Source organism: Eschrichtius robustus, chromosome 15, assembly GCF_028021215.1.
Source record: "Eschrichtius robustus isolate mEscRob2 chromosome 15, mEscRob2.pri, whole genome shotgun sequence".
NCBI lineage: Eukaryota > Metazoa > Chordata > Mammalia > Artiodactyla > Eschrichtiidae > Eschrichtius > Eschrichtius robustus.
In genome coordinates, this window is record NC_090838.1 from 53,182,951 (window position 1) to 53,202,309 (window position 19,359).

The 19,359-nt window shown below is 43.7% G+C and overlaps 1 pseudogene; it reads left to right on the forward strand.

The window, feature by feature from the left end:
• Positions 1–363: 363 nt before the first annotated feature.
• On the forward strand, positions 364–764 carry LOC137777972 (phosphatidylinositol N-acetylglucosaminyltransferase subunit P-like; annotated as a pseudogene).
• The last annotated feature ends 18,595 nt before the right edge of the window (positions 765–19,359 follow it).

Sequence of the window (19,359 nt, forward strand, 5' to 3'; positions counted from 1 at the left end):
AGGGAGGGTGGGAGGGAGACGCAAGAGGGAGGGGATATGGGGATATGTATACATATAGCTGATTCACTTTGTTATACAGCAGAAACTAACACAACATTGTAAAGCAATTATACTCCAATAAAGATGTTAAAAAAATAAGATAAAAAAGAAAAATAAAACTGTTCTAAAAAAAGAATTTATTTTGAAATAAAAGGAATGGGTGTGGTTCCTGTGCCGCCTGAAGGGGGTCCCAACCTGTGCCCAGGCTGGGGGCACCATCGCCCCTTGGTCTTTCCTTCAATTTTTCCTCTCTACCCGTCTCCCTCTGCTGTGCTTGTTTGTTCAGAGGGCTCAGTTCTGAGACTGTCTAAAGCCACTGGGAAAATGGTGGAAAATTCACCATCATCATTGCCAGAAAAAGCGATTTATGCCTTTGTTCTTAAGCTCCCAATTTGGCTTCACTCTCCATCTCCTGTGGGTTTTTATTCCTGAATCTTGGCTTAACTCCTCAGGCTTAATCTTTCGGCCTCAAAAATATTGGACAGTTACATTATCTGTCCACCTCCTATTTCTTTTTTTTTCTATCTCCTATTTCTATAGTAAGTGGCTACAATAACCAGCTATGTACTCTTATTTGGAGTTCATACAGTCACAGATAACTATGCTAAAAATCAACAGGAGAAGAAATACCAAGAGAAGTCACCCCAGCATTAAGAGATATTCCTCTTGGTGAAGTAAATCAAGTGTTCTTTCTTGCAGCCAAAGAACTTTATACCCCAAACTGAGTTATATGTAGACATATTAACACAAAGCATTTATGTTTTTGAAATAGTAATTTTGACCACAGTTATCTTCACTCTTCTCTTATTAATACCCAGTATTCAGTTATAAAAAAAAAAGTAAGTTGAACTTCTTTTAGATTAAGTTCTATTAATACTGTAAATGTTCTTAAATATTAGTTATTATGAATAGAATAAGTAAAATACTGCATTACCAAAATATTTAAAAATAAATAAAAGGAACGAACTATTGATACACACAACAACTTGGATGGATCTCAAATTATGTTGAGTGAAAAAAGTCAAACACAAAATATTACACTTATATAACACTTTGACATATAGCAATTTATATTAAAAATTTTAAATAACAAAATTATAGAGATGAAGAATAGATTAGTGTTTGCTAGGGGTTAGAGATAGAGAGAGAAGGAGGGCATGAGTACAAACAGGGAGCAGGAAGGATCCTTGTGATGATGAAACAATTCTGTGTCTTGACCGTGGTGGTGGTTACATGAATATACACGTGATAAAATTGCATAGAACTACATGCACACACGTGCACACACATACACACAAGGGCATATAAAGCTGGTGAAATTGGAATAAGCTTTGTGGATTGTACTAAAGTCATCTGCCTGGTTGTAATATGGTACTATGGTTATGCAAGATGTTACCATTGGGATAAATGAGTAAAGAGTAAATGAGTAAAGGGTAAATGGAATCTCTCATTACATTTTTAAAGGCATTAGCTATTGCTTTTACTCATTCTTTTTAAAAAATTGACATATAATTTTTATGCCATAAAATTCACCCTTTAAAGCTTACAATTCTGTCGTTTTTAGTATATTCACAGTTATGCAGCTATCACCATTAATTCCAGAACACTTTCATCCCTCCAGAAGAAACCCTGTATTCATTAGTGGTCGCTCCCCATTCTCCCCTTCCCCATCCTCTAGAAACTGTTAACCTACTTTCTGTATCTGTGGATTTGCCTATTCTTGATATTTCATATAAGTGGAATCATACAATATGTGTTCTTTTGTGTCTGGCTTCTTTCATCTAGCATGTTTTCAAGATTCACCCATCTTGTAGCATGTATCAGTACTTTATTCCTTTCTGTGGTTGAATAATATTCCATGATATAGATATGCCACATTTTGTTTATTCATTCGTAATTGATAGACATCTAGATTGTTTCTACTTTTTGACTGTTATGAATAATGCTGCTAAGAATATTTATGTGCAAGGGTTTGAAAGTAGTTTTTCAATTTTCTTGGGGACATACCTACAAGTGGAATTTTGGGGCCATGTGGTAACTCTATGTTTAATTTTTTGAAGGATTGAAACAGTTTTCCAAGATGCTGTGCCATTTTACATTCCCACCATCAGTGTATGAAAGTTCCAATTTCTCCACATCCTCACTAACACATGTTATTGTCTGTCTTTTTTTTTTTAATTTATTTATTTTATTTTATTTTATTTTATTTTTGGCTGCGTTGGGTCTTTGCTTCTGCGCACGGGCTCTTCTCTGGTTGTGGCTAGCAGGGGCCACCCCTCTCCACAGTGCGCAGGCCTCTCACTGCAGTGGCCTCTCCTGTTGTGGAGCACAGGCTCCAGGCATATGGGCCTCAGCAGTTGTGGCACACAGGCTCGGCAGTCATGGCTCGTGGGCTCCAGAGCACAGCCCCAGTAGCTGTGGCGCATGGGCCCAGCTACTCCGCAGCACGTGGGATCTTCCCGGACTAGGGCCCGAACCCGTGTCCCCTGCACTGGCAGGTGGATTCTCAACCACTGCGCCACCAGGGAAGCCCTGTCTGTCTTTTTGGAAGTGGGTGTAAAGTGATATCTTATCGTGGTTTTGATTTTCTATTCCTTATTGACTCAGTTTTAGTAGCTTTTGTCTTTCCAGGAATTTGTCTATTTCATCTCTGTTATCTAATTTGTTGGCATATAATTATTCACAGTTTTCCCTATAGTCCTTTTTATTTTTGTAAGGTTGATAGTCATGTTCTCTCTTTCATTGCTGATTTTAGTCATTTGAGTCTTTTCTCCTTTTATCTTTTTCAGTCTAGCTAAAAGTTTGTCAATTTTGTTGATCTTTACAAAGAACCAACTTTTGGTTTTATTGATTTTCTCTGTTGTTTTTCTAGTCTCTTTTTCATTTATTTCCTTTCTAATCTTTTTTTCCTCCCTTTCTTTACTTGCTTTGGATCTAGTTTGCTCTTCTTTTTCTAGTTACTTCAGGTGAAAAGTTAGGTTATTGAGTTAAGATTTTTCTTTCTTTTTAAATATAGGCATTTATAGCTTCTCTTTATATTCTTTTGCAACTTCATGTGAATCTATAATTATTTCAAGTTTTTATTTTAAATAAAAACATAAGAAAAAGAGTAAGTACTTATGCTATGCCAGGGGAGCTTTGTGTAGTGATGGCTCAGTCATTGCACATACCCTCAAGGAGCTTAGTCTAGTGGAGAAAGATAGATACAGAGTGATTTGAAAGACGAGGAGATGGCTGCAGAGAGGAAAAAACACTGAAGGATGTCCAGGGAAGCCATGAAGGCACAATTGAGGGCTTACATGAATTGAAGAGTGATGCTTTCATCGTGGGAGTTCCATACTCAGAGAGACCAGTCCCTAAGGAGGTTGTCACTTACTTCTGAGATTTTTAGGGACCACAGCTAAAGCCATTTGGGACAGGGATGGAACCACACTCTGATTAAGGCTAATGTTCCTAGCTGAGGTCTTTTCTCTGCAGCTCAAATGCTCAAAGATATCCCCATCTCCTACCAAGTCACTCAGAATGTTCAATAAATGCAGATTGACTGCCTCTGAAGGATAGCAAGAATGGTGTTTGAACAGGAAGGAAAGGCTAGAAAATTTGTTGGAGTTGCTAATATTTTTTAAAATTTCTTTTAAATTTAATTTTGAAATAATTCCAGACTCACCAAAAAGTTGCAAAAGTAGTACAAAGAACTCCAAATACCCTTCACCCAACTTTCCCAACTCTTCCAAACATTAACAACTTGCACTGAATTGCTAACACTTTTTAATATTTATTAAAAAAAATGTTTTTGGATGAAGTAACACATTCTTTTAGTTTATAAAGCAAAACAATATAAAGAGGTACACAGGTGAAAAATCTTGTTTTTGCCTCCACCCTTCTACCTCATCATTCTCACCCCTCACAAACACTCATAATCATCCGTATTTTTTTTTTTTTTTTTTTGGCTGCACCGTGCAGCTTGTTGGATCTTAGTGCCCCGATCAGGGATTGAACCTGGGCCCTCAGCAGTGAAAGCGTGGAGTTCTAACCACTCGACCACCAGGGAATGCCCATCCATATATTTTTCTTTACGCAAAAATAAACAAAATATTTTTATAGCTCCCCTTCTTCTCTTTCCCACCCAAAAAACTGTTCTGGAACTCACATTTATCATTTAACAATAGAGCTTAGAAAGATTTCCAAACCAGAACATAGTAATGCTTTTTTTTTTTTTTAATTTAAAAAAGACTTGAGGGACTTCCCTGGTGGCGCAGTGGTTAAGAATCCGCCTGCCAATGCAGGGAACATGGGTTCGAGCCCTGGTCCGGGCAGATCCCACATGCTGCGGAGCAACCAAGCCCATGTGCCACAACTACTGAGCCCACGTGCCACAACTACTGAAGCCCGCGCGTCTAGAGTCAGTGCTCTGCAACAAGAGAAGCCACCACAATGAGAAGCCCACTCACCGCAGCGAAGAGTAGCTCCCACTTGCCACGACTAGAGAAAGCCCGCGCACAGCAACGAAGACCCAACGCAGCCAAAAATAAATAAATAAATAAGTATTAACAAAAAAAAGACTTCGGTATTTATCCCATTAGTATTTACCCCATCTCTGCCCCACCATCCTCCAGCATCACTTTAGACATAGCTCATGCTTCTTCACTCTCTTTCCTGTCTAACCTCTATTGTTTAAATCCCCAATTCCCCAAGCATAGTTCATTCTCTGTGCTGAGAAGCTCAGAGCTTTTACAGACCCCAGCCAGTATGACTGGAGCAAAGCCACCAACCCCCTGTGCCATCAGGACCATAGGGACACATTCAGAAGGGACAGCAACAGGATGATGATTGCCTTAGCATGAGCAACGCCCCAAAGAGATCACTCTGGGCCAAGAATAAAAGAGGATCTTGAACAAGGCCTTGTTGCCAAGCAACCCCAGAGGGGATGAAATTAACGCAGTCTGTTTTTCATGTAACTGCATCTCAGATGAAAGCTGAGGCCAGAGTTGATCCCATGCAAAATTAATAATTACCGTGTGATTCTTTCTTTTAAATGGCAGCTGCCAAAAGGCTGAGAACTGAAGAAACCAGTCCTTTTTTAAAAGAGGTGAGGGGGAGGGGAAAAAAACCAGAACAAGTAAATTCAGATGCTGTGTTTTTCCATTTGAGTCTTAGGTAGGAAATCAGGCATTTCTATCTTAGACTGCTGTTGAATCTGCCTGGTGGGAAACCTGCATTAATAGTAGATCCCAAGTTGACAAGATAATATGCACCAGAGAGCTGTGGAAAGATTTTTTTTAGAGGCGAGAGAAAGCTTCAGATCACTTGAGACCCTTTTAATCTCCTTTTCAGAAAATTTAAAATGTACTTTTCCCTATTAGTATGTTCAGAGAGGATAAATTACCATAAAAATAAAATATCCCTACTGCTTCCACCCACTCTCCCTAACTCCACACTAAAGGCTGAAGGAAGAGCACAGCTTGATATGCTTAGTAACCCTTGCTTTTTGAGAGCTTATCAATATTAAAAAGGCATAAATGACACAGAAAAGAAGATGCCACCCCCACTCAACTTCTGCTGCATTAACTTGGGTAAATTAAATGTGTGGTTAGAGCAGAGCAATGGCCTTCTTACCAAAAGAACCTTTTTGATTATTATTTTGTGGTTGTACAATAAAACATAACTCAAAAAAAACATTTTTAGCTAAAGAAACTAATTTTATCAGAGAAGGAAAACTTTCTTCCTGAATGGGAGGTCTGACCCTAACTTCATGCTGGGAAGGTAGGAATAGGAACCAAATTAGGTGTCTTCCTCACTAAGTGTTTATGCAGTATATTTATTACTAGCGTTGAGGCAGGACACTCTCTTGCTTCCCTTCTGCCACCCACCCCCTCACCTCAAACTGGTCCAGTTTGGGCAAATACCCTCCCAACCAGCTTGCCTCTGTGAAGCAATGAGTGTTTGCTGATAGAGCTGAGCAGAATGTACTAGAACATGGAGGAAACCAGATAGCAAAAAGCGTACACTTGATTTTTGGAACCTCTGTCATTTGCGGTCTTAGCAGGAAACAGATGCTACATTCAAACTGGGTGCTTTGAGGAGCATTTAATAAAGGCATTATTTACAAGGGTTGGCGGGGGAACCATAAAGGATGGGTGTTTTCTTGGGCAGGTAACATTGGATTGGGAGTTGTTATATGTCTAAGGCCTGAAGAAATGAGAGAATTGGGAGGCAGAGGGGTAGTATGGAAGGGGCCTCCTTGTAAGAATGTAGCCTTCGTGGGGGCATGTATACCCTGGTATCACTTGCCTCCTTGTCTCTGATCTCTGGCTAGGGTTTCCCATTTGGCTGAACCCCACTGGAAGTCAGGGGATAAGGAAGCCTTTGAATGTAGTCAGTGTAGGTAAGCCTCCCAGGCGTGGAGCATCAGGGAGAGAGACTGTGACACACAAAAGACAGCCAATGCTAAACCTCCGTTAATCTCTCTGGTTCCCAGTCTATTCAATCATTCATTCAGCCAGCATTACTGATTACCAACTTTGTGCAGGCACTGCGCCAGGAGATACAGCAGCAAACAAGACAACCCTCCTGGAGCTTACAATCCGTGTGGCTGTGTCAGCTGGGCGAGGCTCAAACTACAGCTCGACTGAAGGTTTAAGATCACACAAGCCCTCCACCTCCTAGCATGGTGATCGCATGACTTCTCTTACTCCTCTTCCCTCTTGGTCAGGAATAGAAATTCTCTTGTTACTATAAGTAGTGTTGGTAATGGGGGTGTGTATGTGTAGGTGTGTGTGCTAAGGCATGGCTTTTGAAAGCTACATACACAGAGGAGCCCAGAAAAAAGAAAACAGTTGGACATTAGGAAAGGCAGGAACAGTGGTAAAGCCAAGTCAAAGGCCCTTCACTCCAGGGCGTGGCCTTTAAGGACCCAGCTTCTACCTACGCATATGCACTCTGCTTCCTCCACATATACCCAGCTCCCTTAGGTTTTGCCATTTTTCCATGCCAGTCCACTCAAGGCCACTACATTGCCTATTGGGGGTGGCATTTGGGGTAGGCCCCTGGTCCTGGACAATCAGTGGCCATTCCTGGACATAGAACAACTTGGTGCTATTTCTCTGAGCAGGGGGCTCTGGGTAAGGGAGGCTCCCCCTTTGTAGGAGACATTGGGTGTGGCAGAGCCCACAGCTGACATGCTCAGGGCCCCTTAATACCACACGATAAGCTCCTGGAGGTCAGAGGTCAGGGACCTGGTCTTACATTGGTTTTCCAGTAGCAAAGACATTGTTCCTTTTAAGTCAGCCACTTAGTCAATATTTACTGAATCAGATTGGGCAAATAACCCTTAAGTTACAATTGGATACCTCAACCACATCCGTTCCTGGGGATCTTTTAACACACAAAGACATTTGACATTTGTTGAGAAGGACTTTGCTGATCCACAGGCAGAGAAGCTGACCTGTGTTAGGCTGATGAAGAGACATGCTGGCAAAGCATGCATCCTGTTGGGAACAATGGCTCCCTTTTTCCTGAAATGCCTCCCAGCTGTGCGTGGCCAAGCTAGGGCTAGGCTCAGATCCTTGCAGTAAGGAGTGTCTCACAGTAGCAGGAGAGCAAGTGAGGCACTGCCTTCCTGCTGTGGTAACCCTCTTATTTCGTTTCAGTGATACAAGTTATTGACATTGTGCAGAGAGACTGACACCATCGATTCTTCCCAGAGCGAAGCTGGCCTTTCTGATGATAAGCATAGGACTCAAAGCTGTGTATCATGGAGATGTTTTCTTCCTGGGTGGATTCGAGGGGTAGAATTCCTTTGGCTGAAAAATGGGGGCATGAACCATAGTAAAAGCTGCTAGCAGAAACGTCTTTGGGCTCTTCTTACATTTCTGGCCTAGAACCTCTGAGGCAGAAAACTACTGTTTTCCTTGCAGGAACAGCTGGACCATTCTGCAGGACACAGCTTTCCAGACCAAACTCTCAAGTCCCTGGGAGACCTGCTCATCTGGAGACTAAGCTAGACAACAACTTGAGGGTTATCCATGAACAGCAGGATTTGACCCTTGGGGCAGAGGAAGGTTTTAATTAACTTCATCTGAGACGTTTCCAAGGCCTTTCCAGCTGTTTTGGAATGTTGTGTTCCAGGCTTCAGAGGTTAAAACTTCCCTTTTCTGGCATCCAAAAGTGACTTTTGGAAGCAAAATAAGAATAGCTTTTAGACCCCAATATCACAGCACATCAGCCAAGCCTGGATCTTGCCACTAAAGGGGGAGAAACTGTCTCTGGGATCTCCTTAGGGACAGAATGGCATGTTTGACCTTAGACATGAGGACTTGGCAGTATTGGAGCAGACTCTGCTAAGGTCTGGGTCTTCTCCCAATATCTACGACTCTGAGGGGCAGCTGGCAAAATTAATGGCCAGCCAGGCAGTGTTGAATTCCAAGAGAGGAGAAATGTTGGCCCTTCAGTACCCTGAGGCCTGGTTTTCCTGACGTCTTGAAGCAGAGGGTACCTGTTGGGACTAGTGGATCCAAAAGAGTCAAGGAAAATGGTATGGGATTTTTTTTTCTGCCTAAAAGGATGTGCTGCATCTTTTCATGAGTGGACATCTGATTCTTTCATTCAGGGGGTGTTGATTGAGCCCCTTTTGCCCATCAGGTACCGTCAGTGCTGGTGGTTGAAGGATAGAGCAGTAAACAGTCACACGTTTCAAGGGCAAGGACCATGTTTCATCCTCCTTGGTCTTGCTTATAACAGACATTCACATAGTATTTCACTGAAATGGTTCCCCCAAAGTCACAGCTTCTCCCATTCTCCAGTGTCCATATTCTTTCCCTTTCCCCCCTTTAACTGATCTCCTATCTCACCAAGTCAAGAAAATACATTCATAGTCTTCCCTATGCAAGTTGCTGACTTGCACAATAGTTCAGCTTACAAACCAAACCAGAAGAGAATAAGAGGGAAAGGAAAGTAAAATTGGTTTCCCTTGAGCCCTGCCTGGTTTTCATCTGGCACAACCTGATTCTAAGAGGTTGCTGGTCACACTGGCAAAAAGCCTGTTTCACCCTAACTCTCCACAACTGCCTACTCTCTCATTAAAAATAAGTTTTTTTTTTTAAATGAATGTTTTCTGATTATGAAAGTAATAAATACCATTTGGAAAAGAGAATAAACTCTTCTCCACACCCAGTACATTTAAAAAATGATTTTCCAGGGTGAATTTCTGAAGCCATGCTTGGCTCTTCCCTCCCAGGATTTTCTGGAAGAGACAGATGAGTAAATCCCTCCATCTCTGACCCTTGAATCCATCATGGTACCTGTTGCCCATTGAGAGTGCTTTAGCCCCAGTGCCTGTGATTTTATGCGGATGATCATAGCTGCCCAGATGTTCATTTTACCCAGATTTTTACTAGTAAAAGTGTGGGAAGACAGGCAGGAAATGGAAAGAGGGGCCCAGAGGTGAGATTTTATGTTTATAGTGGAATTAGCACCAGACTGGGGCTGAGCCCTCAGTTTCCGGTAACTAGCTATTTCCTTAAGAGAGTTTCTCAGCCTCTCTGAGTGTTTATCATTTGTGAAATAATAGTTGATTTGGTTATCTCTAAGGTTCTATAAAGTCCCCTGACCCATAGTTTAAGAATAAATGTTTATTTGGTTAATCTACTTTCTCTTTCCACCATGGTTCTTACTCTTTTCATTTCAAAGACCTACCAATTTTACTGTTTCTTGTTACCCAGCCCCACCACTCTTCCATGTAGTAAGGAGTGAAATGTTCTCCTTTCCAACTCTTCATGTCAGTGAGCAAACTCACCTCACTTCTTAGTCATTTCCATGCTCTTTCTCTATGCTCTTTCTGTTGTGTTCCCAGCCTTTTATCCCAAATGAGACCTCACAAAAGCAGGTTTGCCCCTCTGATCAAGGGCTTTAATTGACACATTCAATTAATTAACAAGTCTTTAATGTGCACCTACAATAAACAAAGCAGAGTTCAGCGCTCTTAAAAACATAAAATACGTTTAAGATGTGTTCTCAGCCTCCTAGGAGACAAGACCTCTAAGGCTGCAGACCCCCTTGCTACCTTCTGGTCCTCCACTGACTTCCATGCAGCCAACACTGATAACCATCTGTCATGCTGAAACCTTCTCTTCCCTGGGCTGCTGCATCTCCACACCCTGTTTTCCACCTTCTGTTACTGAACTCAGGTTCGGCTGCTGGCTGCTCAAAAGCCAATACTCAAGAGACGAGTGTTGGTTGGAAAAGGAAAGATGGTTTAATTCAGGAGGCTGGCAACCTACGGAGAAGGCGGACTCATGACCCAGAACCAGCTCTCAAGATTCTGCTTGGCCATGAAAGTTTTTAAAGGGAAAAAAGGGAACCTAGTCTCACTTAATCATTTCAGGAGGGCGTCACTGTCTTCGTCATCTTTCACCGGGTGCAGACTTGCTGACTCCTTGTGATCTTTCTTTAGATGCTATCTTGTTCACACACTTTGCTCGCAGGATTACCAAAGGGGAAGCTGGGGAAAAGATCTAGTCATCCATTAATTACTTATTCTTCATTTCTACTTCTTTAATTTAAGAAAAGAATCTACATGTTAAGCAAGGCAGTGTGTGATCAGGGACTTGCAAAAGCTATCCGATTAGTGAAGCATGGGGCACAAGCCACAGGGGTTAGGTTAAATATTGCCTAGTAATCTCACATCTGTAATTAAGTTCTTAAAGTTTGAGGGAAACAGAAATGGATTAAAAAAAGGGCAAAAGAGCTGATTACACTTCCTCTCTCACTTCTTCCTGGCTTCCTGATCCTCCCTCAGGCCCATTCACTAAATTTGGTTCTCGGCCCTCTTCTCTTCTCAGTCTCTTTTCATTCCCTGGACCATTTCAACCATTCCCATGACTTCAGATACCATCTATATGCTGATAATTCCTGAAATATATATCTTCATTCAGATATATTAATATGCCTGGAGCAACACCTGTGATCAAACACATTAACATATTTGTAGTGAAATATGGGATAAATGAAAACTATAACTACCCCCCCATAAATTCCAATCAGGTTTTACTGCCAAAATAACCAAGCTAGTTATAGTGCCACTATGAAAAAATTTTTCATTTTCCAGAGACTTATGGACTTCAGAATTGCAGAGAAGATTATGGATCTGTATGAAGAGGGGTGGCCTTTGTTAGTCCAGAGGGGGAAAAAGGATAACAAAAACTGCTCTGCATTTCCCTTTCCACAGAACAATGAGTATCCACAAGACTTGAGGTCTCTCCTGCTGGAATGAGAGTGACCAGAAACTTGTAAACAGTTTTTCTTGTTAAAAGTAATAATAAGATAATAAAGTCCTATCATATCTGGCTCCTGACTACAATAGTGGCATTATTAGATTCAAGTCCCTTACTCTACCTAGAATTTCTCACTTAGCTGAAATGCTTGGGGTTTCTGTAACACATAGTCTCTGTACTTCCTGAATATACACAAAAACACTCCTGTGTATGGCTTTAATTCTTGGGCATTTAACTAGATACATAACAATTAACAAAGTGAATTACCCAGCTCCTTTCAATGACAACTGTTTTCATACCCTAGCTTAACACTTCTCTGTGAGTTGGCCCTACAGCCAGATTAGTAACAGACCTAGAGAATGTTCAAGAGGCTAGGGGTGGGGGGACAGGGCAGCATGGAGAGGCTGGATAAAATGTTATTTTAGTATTTTCAGTGAGACAGAGAAAAAAATCATGCAAATATCTCTACTCCCACCCCACCCCGCTTTTTGTTTTATAAAGCCTTTCTTTGTCCAAATTTCAATTTTTGGATTAGACCCTTGTTGACTGTGTCTGCTTAAGTCCTAGATAAAGGCTTATTTGTTTGACCTGTCGTATCCGTAATTGGTCTAACTGCTCGTTTTGATTTTCCCATTGTGTAGACTGTGCTAGGAAGCTTGGCAGGAAGCACACTATAGAAATGTGGAACTGAACAGCTTAATGTGTGTAATTTGGGAAGTTCAGCAGATGCCAGGGCTTAGCAGGCTCCCGGCTTGTTCAAGACCGTTCCTGTGGATTTTCATTCTCGTGGGCACCACGTTCCTTAAGTCTGAGGGCTTGGGTCCCACCCAAACTCAGTCCACATAGCCGTCTCCCAGCTGTCCCACTTTTAAAAGCCAGGATGGTAGCTGACACTTGGAGGCTCTCCTGTCATCTCTTCCTAAGGAAGTGGAAGGGTAATGAGGTAATTGGGTTCCAGAGATGGTTCTGGTAAAGGCTGACATATAATGCTTTCTCTAGACATGAGTGTGGACTCCCAGTTGGTTTCTAGGAGATCTGAGGGATTGCCCATGCAACATCCATCACTCCTACAGTGGATGACATGTTGAGCCACCTAGATCCCCCCTCCAAGACTGAAGCACTCATTTCCCCATCTCCTGGGAGGGTTGACAGCAGCAGTCATCAGGTGAGTCCCTCTCTGAGATTTTTCCTTGGCCGAAAAGAGCCACCTTGCCCCAGGTAATGCTCCCTTCCCAGGGGCAGCCCACATCTAATGTCTGATTGATACAGGAGTAAAAAGGCCTAGCTCTCTCACCTCAATTTGGGACAACTCTGAGCCAGCCCAGCACCAGAGCTCCCTGAAAGATCAGCTAAGGTTTTTATTGTGATTTCATTGCAGCTCAACTTCTCCCTTTGTCCATTCCTGCTTACTTCACTTCCTTCAGGTGTTGATGCTGAGAGTACGCCCCAATAAACTTCCTACATGCAGGGCCAGGGAAACCCTACCTGTAACACCCCCTTTGTCCTGGTTGGTAGCACTGTGTTTTGGGGTCCATACCTTCTTCATGGGAAGATTCAGGAGTAAACCTTAATTAGTCTAAACTAGTCAAGGTGGTTCCATTCACTTAGCCAGTGATTGGCTTAGGAAGGGTCATGTGACTCCATCCCAGCAAATGAGTTGCAAAGGGAAATCTCATAGGAAAGTTTTCCTGAATCATAAAAAGAGACAAGGGGAAGAAGAGACCCTTTTCTATCTGAATGAGATGCTTGTAGAAAGGAACAGAGCTGGGAAGAAGGTGGAGCCAAGAGAACAGCAGAGACATCAAACTGAAGCAGAGGTTACCCTGCTTATGATCTTTTTGTCATCTGCGATAAATCCCCTTTGACAGCACAGGAGGGATTTGTCACACAAGGACTTGATGATGGAGTTGGCTCTACAATCTGTGAGTTTTGTTCCAGTTCCAACTGCCCATTCCATTTTCCCACCCTTTGGGGGCCTCTGCTTTTTGAAATGTTTGTTTGTCAGGATTCTCTCTCTTGGAAGTTTCTTGATGACCCAAACTCTCTTTTTTCTGACTTCTGATGATCATTAATTTGACTTTTGTTGATCAATTAAACTCTGTTTCCTTCTTCTATGGCATTATGGGCATGGAGTTTATAGAGTTAATGTTATGCGATAATGTGTATGTGCAGCTGGGGGTGGAGGGAGGCTGACTTCTAAAGGAGGCTGATTCTAGAAAACCATGTTCTGGGATGGCTTTAGATGAGAAAAGAAGGAAATGGTGACGGAAAGGTTTTCAAATTGTAGAGGAATAAGGGCTTGAACCTAATGTTTGGCCCAGAATAGGGTATTCATTTTCAGAAAAGTTCATCCTCTCCTATCTGTAGTTTATTTTGACACGTCAGTTCATAGCTGTCCCAGAGTTTGGTGCTGGAGAATTTGCCCAGCACAGTAGTGGGACTGATGGTGGGGAGCCCTCTTCTTTCTCCCACTTGCCTGTACTCCCCTCTGCCTAAACACTGCTGCTTCCCTTTTTGTTTTGTTTTGCTAGTTGAGGTCTAATTTATAACCAGTAAAATTCACAAATGCAAAGTGTTCAGTGTGGTGAGTTTTGACAGTGGTATGCTCCCATGAAATCATCATTCCAGTCAACAGGTGGAACATTTCTCTCATCTCAGAAAGTTCCTTCAAGCCTCTTTCCAGTTAATTCTCTCCTTATCCCCAAGGCAACTAGTGTTCTGATTTCTACCACCATAGATTAGTTTTCATGTCTTCTTGAACGTCATGTATATTCTTTGGTGTATGAATTCTTTCATTCAACATGAAAGATGTGGTTTTGAGATTCACCCACATTGTTACCTGTAGCCTACCTCCCTTTTAAGACTATCCATGGGGTCCATTGCTCTCAGATTTCTCTGTCATGTTTAAGGAGGAGGCCCTGCCCCTCCTGGTGGTGGTTTTACTGTGAGACAATTTGCCACGTGAGCTTCATAAGTCACTGATTCCTAAAGACAAATCAGGTGGCTCCTTTCAGGGACAGCCAATTGATCTTTCCATTCTACATGGTGATAATGATTGATGATGTCTGAACTTTCTGGAGTGAAGACAGACAGTAATTTCTCCTGTGGGCTCCCAGGACAAAGATTGATAATCCCCAGGATTCTATGCCAAGATACTACCCGAACTTCGTCCTGGTGAGGACTTGGTCTCACTGCCAAGGCCAAGGGAGAAACAAACATTTATTAAGCACCAAGTGTCTGCAGGCACTTGGTCACAAGTGATTTAATTTCCCTTCCTGGAAACTCTTTGAGATAGGTGTTACTATACCCATGAGGACACACAGGGCTTGATCTGAAAGTAGGATTTGAACCTGGGTTTGTAGGCTTCCATACCATAATTTTTTACCAGCAGCAGCCAAAACTTAAGCTCCTATATCCATTTAAGGTGGCACATGTATATCTCCAGGTGACAGGTACACCCATGACTGAATTGCTGCAGGGCTGGAGAGGACTCAGGGCTAGATGTACTTCCTTTCTCAATAACGCCCACTAGAGTTGGCAGGTGAGTTTTCATTTTCGGAAATGTTCTCTGTTCTTCTTAGCCACGCAACTCTGACTTTTGGTAAAGGCCAGCAGATCTTTGTTATGCCCCTTGGAAATCACTGTTGTGTAACAATTGTGTTTACAACTGAGATAGTTTCCAGACCCGGGGAAGCTTTACAAAGGATGATGCCAGCAAAGAGGCATTACGTTCTCTAATAGGCTTATGCCCTGATAATCGTATTAATGGCACTGTCTCATGCTTGATGCTGCAATTATGGGCCTCTCCTCTTGAATGTAATTTTGGAGTTTGATAATAATTGAGAATATGATTTTGCATTTCTCTTTAACAAGAGTTCCATTCCCTAAACAACATGATGCCCTTAGTAGAGATGACACTTTGTGCCCCTTCAAATTGCTGACCTTATACATCACCACAATGTCATGAACAAGCTAGACTTTACTCACCTGGGAATTCTGAGTTTTTCCTGCATCAGGACTCTGTGGGCTATGGAACAAATCCCCTGGGAATCATGACATTGGTTTCTAGCATCTGCATCTGATAATGAGGTTTTATGTTTTTCTGCTGTTGCAAAGTCAAAGTCACCTTGGGAGAAAGGGTCTGCTTTAGGAGTCAGGTGATTTTTAACATGTGACTTAATTGTCAACATTTAAGATATTATCTCTAGTATCAGGTGTTTGGCCTCCAGAAAACTACTTTTGGGGCCTTCTTTTTCTCAGTTGTAAGTTCCAAGGGATTTGGACTAGAATTCTAAGAATTTCACACTTTCCATCAGAAATTAATATTTTAGCTATTGACAGAAGGTGGCTATTGTTTTCATGGCCCCAACTGGAACTGATTAACAGACTAGCAAATCACTGCTGTCCTTTTGAAGAAACCTTCGCCCACAGCATATATAAGATTTGGGGATTTTTGCTTCTGATGCTACCCATGTGCGCTTGGCTCTGTGGCATGCTGGGATCTTTTCCAGGCCTGTGGTAAAGGGAGGAGGGAGGTCCAGGGCAGAGGCACCAACCAGGCCATGGGGGCTAGCCACTGAAGAGGAAGGCCCTCATTCTGAACAGTGTCCAGAGGGCTGCAGGAGTTGGCTTCAATATAACAAAGGAGGTGGAAGCCAGCTCTGGCGTTGCAGGTCTTGGGCTCTCGGGGGGCAGCTCTCTGGGGCCTGTATCTGAATGGCAGGTTGCTGGGTGCTTCTGGACAATGAGGTGAAGGCAGTAAAAAGCAAAGGAGGCGGGCTTCCCTGGTGGCGCAGTGGTTGAGAATCTGCCTGCCAATGCAGGGGACACGGGTTCGAGCCCTGGTCTGGGAAGATCCCACATGCCGCGGAGCAACTGGGCCCGTGAGCCACAACTACTGAGCCTGAGCGTCTGGAGCCTGTGCTCCGCAACAAGAGAGGCCGCGATAGTGAGAGGCCCGCGCACCGCGATGAAGAGTGGCCCCCGCTTGCCGCAACTGGAGAAAGCCCTCACACAGAAACGAAGACCCAACACAGCCAAAAATAAAAATAATAAATTAAAAAATTAAAAAAAAAAAAAAAGCAAAGGAGGCAGGTGTGGGAACTGGCTCAGGGCTTTTGTTCTATGGACATGCAGGTGCCCTAGGCTGACCAGGTGCCATGAGGCAGATGGCAGAAGGAGGGGTATCCAGGACTCCTTGCTCAAAAGCCTGCAGTCTGGCTGGGCAAAAATACCAGGTGTGTGCTGGCACCAAAGAGGGCACAGGAAACTTGCTGAAGATCAACCTCTGTTTCACCAGGAAATGGGTGACATGAGAGACCCAAACATGAAAGGCCCAGGGCAAAGCACATGGGATCCATTGTGTAGCCCAGGCTGCCCAACCAGCTAGGGGGAGCACAGGTCTGTGATTGAGAGCGGGGCAGGGCTATAGGAGTGACAACAGAAGCAGGGGCACCAAGACAAAACGCTTGACCTGGAAACTTTTCGTAGACCCATGTCAGACTGACAACTTTGCAGCCACAAAGGAATGGGCATATTTGCAAATATTCTCCTCAGGATAAGTGAGCAGTCTGGGCCCCTTCCACCCCACCTTCTCCAGGAAGCCTCCCAGACTTTCCCAACTCTGGCTAATTGTTCCCTTGTCTGAGCTCAGAGCTCTTATTGTCTGCACCTTACAATTTAGCACATAATCAGACACAGCTGTGCATTCCTCTCTAATTGTTTTGTGTGTGTTTGTCCTGTCTCCGGAGCAAGATTACAGCTTCCTCTGGAGCAGGGACTCACAATCTTTAGGGAAGGGCTCCTGGGAGAGATGTGGGTGTATGTGAGGGGCTTCTGAACAAGGGAAATCACTCACATTCCTACAGTGCTTTACAGATTAGAAAGTGTTTTTACTTAAGTTATCTCCTCTATTCCTTACAATTGCCCTGAGAGGGGTGTGTATATTAGCATCCTCATTTTACAGACAATGAAGCTGAGACAGAAGGGGTCAACAACCCACCTGAAGAAGACAGAAGGTGTGTAGCAGAGGTGAGATAAGCCTGAGATTCCTGATTGACAGCCAATCAGCCAGTGCCCCGTAGGGGTTCATTTGGTGGACAAAAAAGCCCCCAGTGGAAAAGAGGGGGAGGAGGAAGGGAGGCCTCCACATGCCTTTCTCCCTGATGGGAATCTTGGGGAGGAGAAGTTAGTCAGGGGGATGTGGCCCTGGCTCGCAGAGCTCCTGGGTCAGGCTTCATAGAGACAACTGGGGCAAAACCGACTGGGCCACTTGTTCTTGCTTTCAGTGTCATTCCTTCACTCATCCTCTATCCTGCCATCAGCCCACAGTGCCCTCCCCTTCCTGGGAGTTCCTGTCTTCTGAACTCCCGGTCACTCCCTCTTCCTCACTCTCTTAAGACTTTAGCTCCTGGCGCCATGGCCTTCACACCATGACCCTGACCCCAATTCTTGCCCACATGCTCCTGGATGGCTTCACTATCCACGCAGATGACCCACCCAATACCCTGCCTCTCAATCTCTTGACCTTATATTCTCCAGTGACTTTCTCCTCTACTCTCCCCCATCACATCCTGGCTTTGTCATTGTCCTAAATTTCTCCACCTCCTGAACCACAAACTTAAGCATCCAAAATCTCTGACTCAACCCCCTCTCCTTCCAGCATGACTGAGCTTTGACCCCTTTGACCCTTCCAGCCCATTGACTTCTGTCCTTTCTCTCTGATCACGCATCATGTCAACCCCACTTTTGTCGAGGTTCTCAATTCCTTGGCAAAAGGAATTTGCTCCTCTGCCCTAGCAATTCCTTCATCTGAGCCTGCACCAGAGCAGACAGCTGAGCTCTGCTGGAGGAAATCACAGAGGAGGACCAAAGGGCACCTTACAAGTTCAAGCCACCAACCTTAGGAGGGTTGCCATGCTGCCTTGCCATCCTGCCGTATCTCTGGTCATCTCAACCCTCTCACCTTCTGCAATGACTGTGTCAAGTGTTCTCCATTCTCTTCAAATCCCTCATCTCTCTTGCCCTACTGCCAGTCTCCTCCCCTGGTTCAGTTGACCTCCAACCGTGCCCTGGCTGTTATAATAGAGGAGGTGGCCTCCTGCATGAGGTCAGCCATTCCACCCAGATTCTGGTTCCATCCACTCTCATGGTCACAGGAACCACCTTTATTGTCCATTATCCTTCCCCTGCTGTACCTTTCTCTTCCTCTTCTCTGTAAGGTCTTCCCCATCGGCATTTAAACACATTCAATTTATTCCACCCTAAAATAAATAAATATAAACTAAGATAAACCCACTGCTGACATAACATTCTTTTCCACCTATTTCTATCTCTGACCCTTCACAGTCAACCCTTTCAAGATTTGCCTGTAGTCAGTACCTTTCTTCATTTCTCCACTTCTCACGCACTTTTCAATCCACTCCAGTTTATCTCTCATCCCTTCACTCCACCAGTCACTGCTCTATAAAAGTCCCAATGACACCAAGGTCACCCAGTCTGGTGGGTGTATTCAGGCCTCATTTCCCTTGGGTCTCTCAGCCATTTTGAGTGTTGTTGGCTACTGCCTCTTTACGACACATCCTTTCCCTGGCTCCATGACCCCACTTCCCAAACCCCTAGTTTTTGTTTTTTTCCTGCCTCTCTGGCTGCTCCTCCACCTCTGTCAGATAGTTTGCCTCTGGCCAGCCTTTAGATAAGGGTTCATCAGGCTCAGTCCTAGGCCCTCTTCTGATAGAACTCTATACTCTCCTAGGACACCATCTCACTCTTGGGACTTTATTGCTGCCTCTACACCAGATACTTCATCCCCAGCCTCTCCACAGAGAACCAGACCCTACAGCCAAGCATCTACTCAACATCTCCACTTGGACATCTTACAGGCACCTCAAACCCACCTTGACCAAATGTGAACCTTGGCAAGGTTTTCTCAATCCTCTTTCCCTGAGGGTCCCCCAACTCAGAAAACGGCACCACCATCCATCTGGTTGAAGAAGCAGAGACCTGGGGCTTCTCCTTGATTCCTCCCTAGCTAAGCGATCACCAGGTCTTG